Raw genomic sequence first — 10,885 nt, 5'->3', positions numbered from 1 at the left:
CAGGCACAACCAGGAACATAGAAGAAGTGAAAAATGAGCAATTGACAGCAAAAGAAGCTTGTATTAGTTGGAAATGAAGACCAGACACTGCAGGTCTCACAGTAGTTACAGTCTCCAGAAGTTGAATCTTACAATAGAGTAACACCCGTCTAACACTCATCAATCTGATTACATTGTTTTTCTGGGTATATATAGCATTTGAATAGAAATCTGATTTATATCTTGATCTACTTGAAGCCGTCCTTCTTGTCCTTGACCATGTTGTTCTTAAATGCAGGTAGCTGAAGGTTTGAATACGCAGGTTGCTGGATCGATCTCTTCCTTCTTCGCACACGCAAAACAGGCTCAAATCATGAAAAATGCCCGAAAATGGATGATAACCTGAAAATAAATGATGGTCGTTGGATGGTTGAGATGAACTGCCTGGATCACTTGGCGAGCAAAATTGGAATCAAACAGGAGCACGATTAAATATTAGTCGTGGATGCAACGAATTGGACGGCGAAGGTCGACATATGAAATCATCGAGGGAAAACAGGAATGAAGGGACAAGGGCCATCCGATCGCAAGTTTGATGATCGGACGATTGACGGGCGGCAAAGGTAATCGAGAGTTAACGCGCGGGGAGCCGTACCGAGAGGGCGGTAAGCAGTCTCACCGCACCGCGTTTTTGGTAGAGGAGGTTTACGTACAAGCGAATGCGATGGAATATTATGGAGACGCATGGCAGGTAGGTTGATGGGGAAAACGACTTTCCCGGGGGCTATCGAGCGAACAGTTAATAGTATAAAGGCCTGCAAACACCATCGGATGATGAACCGGGATCATCGAACGTCCGAGAAAGAACGAGCATGTTTGGAGTGATGTGACGGGTGAAAAGACCCCGCGGCTTTATGAATATGGTCATGCGGGTTATAACTTTCTTTTAATTATATGTGCACGGGAATAAACGAAAAGGGTTTATACAGAGTTTTGAAAGGTTGTCGGGCTTTTATAAAGGGTTTTGAGGGTTTTATAAGGCTTTTAAACATAAACACCCGGGAGCTAGATAAACAAGGATTTTATGCCAAAAGTGGGTGTAAAACAGGGATATAAGGGGTTCAAAGAGCATAAGGAGGATTTAATGAGAAGGAAGAAACAGAGGTGTGGGGAATTATAAAGGCATAATGAAAATGAGGGAGGAAAGATCCAATAGACAGCTGCAAACACTTTGCAATCCATACCGACCCAAACCAGCACTGTAAACACCTAATTTTACCCATCAACTATTGAAGAACATAGCAGAGCTAACACTGGCTCCTTCTGGGGATGAGATCCTCCCTGTGAGGTCTCAAGAACTTGCAGACCAATGCCTTTCCAGCTGAAAACCAATTAATCAAAATTCCTAGTGTTCCATTGGGCATGGAGTCTACTTTGTCTGCAAAACTGAATAAAACAACATATTTACAATTTTTAAGGCCAAAGACCTTAAACAACATAAACCTTCAAAAACCACCCATTAACTGGGCCATCAAAAACAGCGTCTCCTCCCATACTTTTCAGTATGAAGGTGTTGTTCCCTTGAACCTATGAAATGATGAAAGGCCATGTCCAGAAAGCATCAAATTTTCCATGATTGCCTTTCTTCTCCTTTAGAGCATCCCGTTTCAAAACCAAATCACCAATCTGAAAATTATCAGTTTTTGCCTTTTTGTCAAAGGCCTCCTTAATCCTTCACTGATGTGTTGCAGCCTTTTCCACCAGCTATTCTCTAATTTGATGTAACTCTGTCAAATCAGTGATTCTTCTTGCCATGTCTTCTTCCTCATTTTGCTCTTCTTGAAGGAATTTTGCCACAGGGAGGGTTAGCTAAATTGGAAATACAACCTCAGTGCCATATACCAACTTGAAAGGAGACATGCCTGTGGATTTTTTAATGGTCACTCTATCAGCCCACAATGCATACTTGAGCTTTGAATCCCAATTCTTTTTATTGTCCTCTAACAGTTTTTTAATTATCCTGATCAGACTTTTATTAGAGGATTCTGCTAGACTATTTCGTTGTGGATAATAAGAGGTGGAATGAACAAGTTTGATACCCATTGAATCACACATATCCATCAATTATTTTGCCCTGAAAGCTGGTGCATTATCTGTTATTAACTTATGTATACAACCAAATCTGCTGAAAATATTTTCTGTTAAAAACTTTATGACCACATTAAGATCTGCCTTCCTTGTAGGGACTGCTTCAATCCACTTAGTGAAATAATCAGTGGCTACTAATATCCACCTGTGCTGGCCACTGGAATGTGGATTGATTTCTCCAATGAAATCCAAACCCCACTGCTGAAAAGGTCCTTTTGCCTGTATTGGTTTGAGGGGAAGGGATTTCAACTGTTGCTTTCCTTCAAATCTTTGGCACCTGTCACAAGATTTAACAAAAGCAAATACATAAGAAAATAAAGTGGGCCAAAAGTACCAAGCTCTGAGAATTTTGTGGGCTGTGGTTTTCCAATAATGATGCCCTCCACACATGTTGTTATGTAATTGTTGCATAACTTCTTGTGACTGTTCTTTGTCCAGACACCTTAACAACACTCCAGATGGATCCCTCCAGTAGAGCAGAGTTTTCATAATACAATACTTTGCTACTCTAAGCTTTAAAGTTCTAGCTTGAATTTGAGTAAATCCTGCAGGGATCTCTAGCTTCAGCAAGAAATTAATTATTTCAGCATACCAGTTACATGAAGCTAGATTTTCGGCCACTAATTGATTTCTCTCTGTTTCAGCTGTTTTTTCCTCTTCTGCCTGACTATTTTCTACATTTGCATATAGGAAATCAATGTCCAAAGACCTGCAATTTTCTTCAGCCAATAACTTGGCAAGACCCTGACCTCTGACCAACTTGGTGTGCTTGAGCTCTATATTAAATTCTATCATTTTAGCAATCCATTTTGCCCTTCTTCCATCAGCATCAGGTTGTGTCAAAACATCTTTTATTGCAGTCGAGGGCACATATGCAATTATTTTTGAATGAGGGATATAGACTCTAAAAGCTTTCAAGGACTTAATAAGAGCATATGCATGTTTTTCTATAATATCATACCTTAGTTCAGCATCCCTCAAATTCTTGTTGAAAAATGCCACTAGATGTTCTGAACCTTCTTCATCTTGCTGCAACAAAACAACTGCAATAGTGTCTTCAGAGGCAAATGAGAAAATATGAAACTCCTTGTTGTAATCTGGACTTATTAATGTGGGAGCTTCCATTATAGCCTTCTTGATGGAATCAAATGATTTTCTTGCTGTTTCGGTCCATCTTACCTTGCTCCTTTCTTCAACATGGAGGTAACATGCTTTACCAGCTCTGCAAAATTTGGAATAAACCTCCTTACAATTTTTATTTTGCCCAAAAAAGACTGAATATCCTTCTTTGATCTAGGGACAGTCAAAGTCTGTATGGCTTTGACTCTTTCTGGGTCAATCTGAACACCTGCAGCTGACACAAGATGTCCTAACAGCTTGCCTTCATGTAAAGCAAATTGTGAATTTTTGGGGTTGACTGAAATTCCAAAAATTTTGCACTTCAAGAACACTCTTTTCAAATGCTGCAAATGACTTTGATGGCTGCTGGAATAAACGATTATATCATCAAGATAGATAAGCACAAATTTGTCCTTCTCTCCCACAAAAGCTATATCCATAGCTCTCTGAAAGGTGGCTCTAGCATTCATCAATCCAAATGGCATTTTGGCATACATAAAAGTGCCCCAAGGAATGTTAAATGCGGTCTTTTCTTTATCATCTGGGTGTACAACAATTTGATTAAGGCCTGAAAATCCATCCAAAAATGACATCACTTTAGCTCCTGAGACCTTCTACAACAAATGCTCCATCTTTGGCAAAGGATAGTTGTCTTTCTTGGACCATTTGTTTAAATTTCTGAAATCAACACACAGTCTGATTTCTCCACTCTTCTTCCTCACCACCACTAGGTTGGCCACCCACTTTGAATATCTGAGAGGAACAATGATCTTGGAAGCTAGCAACTTTTTAATTTCTTTCTCAATCAGTGGAAGAAGCATAGGATTTATTGGTCTCAAGTTCTGATTGAATGGTATTGTGTCTTTCTCTAGAGGGATTTTATGTTGAATTATGTTTTTGTCATGTGTTTTCAGATCACTATACTCCCAGGCAAACACATCAGCAAATTGCCTCATTAAATTGTAGTACTCAGCACTTTGATCAGCTAACAAATGAGTGGACAGATTTACAAATTTGGGCTGACTAGGGCTTCCTATATCATGCTTACAGACTATGGATTGGTCTTCTTTTTGGGCAGCTTTGTAAGGCACATCATTCTGGTCAAACAGTCTTTCAAGAGGAATTAGGCCCTTGGGAATATGATTACTAGGAAGCTGGACTATGTTGTCTTTACCAATTTTATTTCTAAGCTGGGACTGGGGTTTTTCTATCAAGACATCATTTTCTTGGTCAATTTGCATCTCAGCAAATTCATCAATGAATTGCAAGAACCTATTCAACTCCTTATCATCTTCAAAAACTTTCCAATTGTGGACATTGTCAGGAAAGGACGGTCTGTATTTCACTTGGACTTCATAAACTAGTCTGGGAGGCATAAGAGGAATGAATAGACTACCAGACACAACAAGGGAATCAGCAAGCTGATTTTGGGCTCTAGGAATATATGAACTATAAAAAAAATCAAAAGAGTCTCTGATTCTCCATACCTCATCTCGGTATGTTTTTAACCTTGGGTGCTTTGCTTGAAAAGTTTTATTTACTTACTGTATAATCAAATCAACATCTCCAAACACCTTTATGCTTCTAATTCCTCTGTCTTTTGTTGCATTAAGGCCCAATAGCAGTGCTTCATATTCTGCTATATTGTTTGTTACTAGAAAAACTAGCTTAAAAGACAGCTGAATGCTTTCTTTCTTTGGAGATACTAGCACCACCCCTGCTCCTGCAGTCTCCCTGGAACATGCTCCATCAAAGAACATCTCCCAAATCTGACTTCCCTGCTCTCTATCAGCCAGAATTGTTGGTTTCCTGAGCTGCATTACGGCCTTCTGAGATTCTTCTATTTGGAGAATACATGCTCCAAAATCAGTGTCCACTGCATATATAGGATGCTTTGTAGGATTCTTTTCATCACTGATGATATATGCCAACTGTGCTTCTCTATATAACCTCTTGCTTTCTCCTCCAAACACTGGGACAGTTGCATAAGATAGGTCATTTTGTAGTGTCCCACCTAGTCTCTTAATCCACCCTCTAGACAGCAGCATGCCAAACTTGGGAGGCACATCTGCTACCACAATATACATCATCATACTTTTCATGGGCAGCTGAGTTAAGGTAATGGCCAGGCCTTTTATCAATCCAAGACATTTCACCTTCCTTGAATCAAAAGAAAATAAATCATGATAGGGTCTAGTGATATCAAGACCTAACTCTTCCATGACAGCTTTAGGCATCAAATTGTGGCTGGCCCTTGTGTCTAGCAGGCAGTTGTGGAGGATCTTGTCATGAATTGTCAATGAGACATAAAAAGATGGAGAATTATTATCAGCAGGTTCAATCATGGGGCTGAGCACGATAGCAGGCTTGTCATCTTGCAAATTGACAGAGTCAGTGGAGGTTTTTATGGTTTCAAGTTCAAGGGCTTCAAGGATAGGTTTCCTAAATATTTCAACCTTCACCAACTCAACCAGAGGCACAGATATTTTCAATTTCTGAACTTCTGACTCAAAGCTGAAAGAAGAAGATGGTTTATCAGAACTTTTTACCTCTTGAACTGGAGCTTTGAGGATGACAGGATCAGCTGCTAGTCTTCTTTGCTTACCATTTTGAGGTTCTATTTGGACAGCAGCTCTTTGTGCAGGATTTTCTTTGACATTCTTTGCATTGGATCTTAGATTATATCTCTGCTACTGTTCACCAGATTGTAGAACAGCTCCTTTGTCCCAATCTTGACTGTTTTGTTCCTGCAGCAATGATTGTTCATACTCAGCTACTGTCAAAAATGCAGCGCTGCCTTTATCTTCCATGCAGTGAATTTCATCCTCATCTTCTTCAAATTGTTCCTCCTCCATGATTACATTCTGAAAGGGAGCTTTAACTTTCTGTTCATCCTTTGTTTCTTCACCCCTCTACATAATTTGTAACTGCTCATTTGCTCTTCTGAATGGATTAGAGTTTCTTGGAGCAAATGTGTTTTTCTGCCTTGTTTTCCCTGAGTTTTGCTCAACCTTTAGCTTATAAATTTCAACAGCCAATGACTCTATCATCTTAGTCATTTTTTCTAATTTAGGCTCTGAAGATGATGCAGAAGAAGTAGAAGCCTAATTTCTCTGTCTTCTCATGTCAGCTTGACTTTTTAACTTTTCTGCTGCCATGATATAAGACTCTACTTCTAGGGTTTCATCCTGCATGTCTGATAGAGTAGCACATCTCCTTTCCCTCAATAACAGGCAGAAATCGGAGTCAAAATCCTTGGCATAAGTGAGTTTGGCAGAGGTAGGAGTAGGCTTTACCTCAGCTGGAATCTTACTATACATTCGATTGAATCTTTTATTGAAATCAGGTATTGATTCCCCATTTTCCCTCTTCAAATTACCAAACTCAGTATGAGAATACAACAAGTCCTTTTTATCTCCCCATTGCTTCAAAAATGCATCATCTAATGCTTCAATATCTGTTATTGATCTCTAGGGTAATTCTCTAAACCACTTCCTAGCCTCTCCATCAAGGCTCTGGACAAAAACTCTCATCCATACATCATTTTCACTTATATACAAATTATCAGCATAACTGTAGAAAGCTTCTAGGTGTTCTTCTGTTGTTACTCCCTCTGTACCAGTGAATTTAGGCATATATTTCTGATATTCTCCCACAAGCATAGGATTTAAAGGCACAGGCAACACCAATGGTCCATATCTAGCAGCAATAATTCTCTCAATCCTCGTAGGTGCTTGCTGTCCTACCATGATTGGAGTACTTGGAAGAAAACTAGCAGATGGAGCAGTAGGAATTAATATGATGGATGGCAAAGAAAAAGGGATGTTTTGGACTAAAAGGGATGCTTTCTTTGAACTGAGACTCAAAGGGGAACTTACTGTACAAGGGGCTGAACTAATCTCTGAAGGTTTTTCCTTATTAACAGTGTTATGCTCTAAATCTTCAAACTGTGGATCTTCAACAACAACTTTATCTTTCAGAGATGCATGAGACTTCTTAGGCTTACTTGATCCTGATGCCCCTTTCTGTGAAGCTTTCTTCGGTTTAGCAGTCCTCTCAGGTTCAGGCACTGGTTCAGCAGGAGATTTCTGAGGGTTTCTTCGAGTGTGTCTCATAAACTGAGCCAAAAATTCAATGTGGAGTCACCAAAGGATGGTATTCCTTCAATGGAGTCGCCAGATAGATGATTACAACCAGATATTATGTTCAAACCTTGTCTTTCATCAAAGCTTGAAGTTGTGTCATTCTCCCAGGGAAGCTGAGCTTCAATTCTCCTCTCCCCGGCAACGACGCCAATTAATGTTATCACCCCAAGAAACTCACCTAGGTTGTATACCAGTGATGCTCAGTAACATTACAAACTCAACAAAAACGTTGGATAAATGGTGGATGAATGAAACAAATGCGGCATATTCAAGCTAGATAACCACTCCTACTATTCTTAACCTCAGACATGGGTGAACACCCCCAGACTACAAGGCTTTTAACCACCAATTACTCACAGTTTTAAAGAAAATGTGATGATGGAGAACACTGATCACACCAGCAGATGCACAGGACCCTGTGATGGCCAGCTGCAACCAGTTAAAAGGCCTATAAATCTGTCTTCTAATGCATAGACAGGATGACAGCTCTCTGGCACTAAAACAACAGAAACCTGCATACAGATCCAATAATACTAGCTAGTTACTAACACAGAGGTGGGATGATAGCCCCTCTAATGCTAAACATCTGTAGCAAATGAAAAAAGCATGACAGGCACAACCAAGAACATAGAAGAAGTGAAAAATGAGCAATTGACAACAAAAGAAGCTTGTATTAGTTGGAAATGAAGACCAGACGCTGCAGGTCTCAAAGTAGTTACAGTCTCCAAAAGTTGAATCTTACAACAGAGTAACACCCATCTAACACTCATCAACCTGATTACATTGTTTTTCCGAGTATATATAGCATTTGAATACAAAATTACTCTACTAGGATATGCGTGGAGGTGTCTTAATGGATCACCAAATGCAATTACAAACTATTATGGGCCTCTGATGCATTCTGACTGTCTTAATTAACAAATTTGACATTCTCTAATATTTTGTTGTCCTTTCTGAGCATATGGGATATAATTTGTACAATGCTCCATAACTGATTTATATCTTGATTTGCTTGAAGCAGTCCTTCTTATCCTTGACCATGCTGTTCTTAAATGCAGGTAGCTGAAGGTTTGAATATGCAGGTTGTTGGATCGATATCTTCCTTCTTCGCACACGCAAAACAGGCTCAAATCATGAAAAATGCCCGAAAATGGACGATAACCTGAAAATAAATGATGGTCGTTGGATGGTTGAGATGAACTGCCTAGATCACTTGGCAAGTAGCATTGGAATCAAACAAGAGCATGATTAAATATTAGTCGTGGATGCAACGAATCGGACGGCGAAGGTCGGCATATGCAAACCATCGAGGGAAAATAGGAATGAAGGGACAAGGGCCGTCCGATCACAAGTTTGATGATCAGATGGTTGACGGGCGGCAAAGGTAAGCGAGAGTTAACACACGGGGAGCCGTACAGAGCGGACGGTAAGCAGTCTCCTCACACCGCTTTTTTGGTAGAGGCAGTTTACGTACAAGCAGATGCGATGGAGTATAATGGAGATGCATGGCAGGTAGGTTGATGGGGAAAACCACTTTCTCGGGGCTATCGAGCAAGCAGTTAACGGTATAAAGCCTGTAAACACCATCGGATGATGAGCCGGGATCATTGGACGTTCGAGAAAGAATGAGCATGTTTGGAGTGATGTGACGGGTGAAAATACCCCACGGCTTTATGAATATAGTCATGCGGGTTATAACTTTCTTTTAATTAAATGCGCGTGAGAATAAACGAAAAGGGTTCATACAGAGTTTTGAAAGGTTGTCAGGCTTTTATAAAGGGTTTTGAGGGTTTTATAAGGCTTTTAAATATGAACACCCGGGAGCTAGATAAACAAGGATTTTATACCAAAAGCGGGTGTAAAATAGGGATATAAGGGGTTCAAAGAGCATAAGGATGATTTAATGAGAAGGAAGAAACAGAGGTGCAGGGAATTATAGAGGCATAATGAAAATGAGGGAGGAAAGATCCAATAGATAGCTGCAAACACTTTGCAATCCATACCGACCCAAACCAGCATTGTAAACACCTATTTTTACCCATCAACTTCTGAAGAATGTAGCAGAGCTAACAATGACAACACAACTCTACTATGTTGAAGACCACACTCAAATGCCCGTAGGTTTGAGTCCCGCAATGTCCATTATGCATTGATCCAATACCTTCCTCAACAAAACGACATTGCATGTGAGGGATTCTTACTCTAGTTAGTCATGAGAGAAACCCTTAGAGTGCCCCTGGGTTGCATGGCTAACCTAAGTGCAACAGCTACAACTTACTACATAAGTTATGATGATCTTCTTGGCCCTCGATGATAGCCATCTAGCCTCTTTTTTTTGTGAAGCATCCATCAAAGTAAACTCTTTCTCTTCTTTTGCTTCTGCATGTTAATAAGGGCATCCACAAAGACCATCTAGGGCATGTGCTTGACTTCTAGAACCAATTCACACTTGACTCCGACTAAACAAACCCACTGAAACAATGGAGGGTTGCAGCACAGACGCTCTCCTCTAATTTCTTCTTTCGTGTGCCCATATCCTAAATAGACGTCCAGAAGGATAACAAGGCATAGGGATCGAGCCTTGATGGCACTATTGTTTCCTCCATGCATTCCCAATGACCCTTTGCTCTCCAATCAAGCATTCATAGCCTTCGCTCCTCAAACAAAACACCACTCGGATGACACGACTCCGCTCCTCAACCTGGTGGCCAATATTATGTGCAGGCTAATGGCAGGACCCACTAAGGTTGAATGTGCATCTTAATGAGCACAAGACCAGAAGGCCTATGCCAAACATGCCTTCATTGTTTCTCAACAGTGAAATTGTCTTCATGGGCATGCCTTTGGTTCTAGATATCAAAGATTTAGTTATAGTGGAGTCTCTTTATTTGCGATGGTTGGATCGAAGACAGTTGAACTATGTGTACATCAACTTTATTGGAACATCACGTGAGGATGGTGACATGGTTGCCTTGGAAACTAAATGTTTTTCCATTTATGATATAATGATGCAGATGAAAAATGAGATCTACAAAGTAGCGTTTGGAGCAGCTGTTGGCGAGGCTTGCTTCTTGTTGGCTACAGGAAAGAAGGGTAAGCGGTATATGTTGCCTCATGTCCAAGTTATGCTGAAACAACCACGTTTACCACCAATTGCAAAATGTAGCAACATGATCGATTATTTAGAAAGGTGGTGCTACTGTTATCACTTTTTCAATCACATTTAGGGGTTGGGATTCAACGCTCACATGACTCTTTCTCCCGAACAACTGATATGATAATATTATTTATGAGATCCATCAATGAAATAATCACTGCATTTAATCACATTCTCCAAAAATTTCTAAGAGAGGTTGATGATAACAATGATTTGGATGAGAAGTCAAGTCAATTTACATTGGTTATTCCAAGTTCTATATGTGGTGGCATAATTAGCAAGGGAGGAGCTATAATAAAATCACCCATTGAAGATTCAAAAGCTAGTACTATATCGT

General features: G+C 40.0%; 1 pseudogene; it reads left to right on the top strand.

Annotated features, from left to right (window-relative positions):
- Window positions 1-574: 574 nt before the first annotated feature.
- LOC149184799 (ATP-dependent Clp protease proteolytic subunit-related protein 3, chloroplastic-like) lies at window positions 575-10,618 on the top strand (annotated as a pseudogene).
- Window positions 10,619-10,885: the final 267 nt, after the last annotated feature.

Source organism: Pinus tabuliformis, chromosome 3_2, assembly GCF_031772625.1.
Source record: "Pinus tabuliformis cultivar Carrire ecotype Pingquan chromosome 3_2, CPIR1, whole genome shotgun sequence".
In the NCBI taxonomy this organism is placed as follows: Eukaryota; Viridiplantae; Streptophyta; class Pinopsida; order Pinales; family Pinaceae; genus Pinus; species Pinus tabuliformis.
Note: the sequence above shows the minus strand (reverse complement) of the source record. Positions and strands in the feature narration are given on the sequence as shown.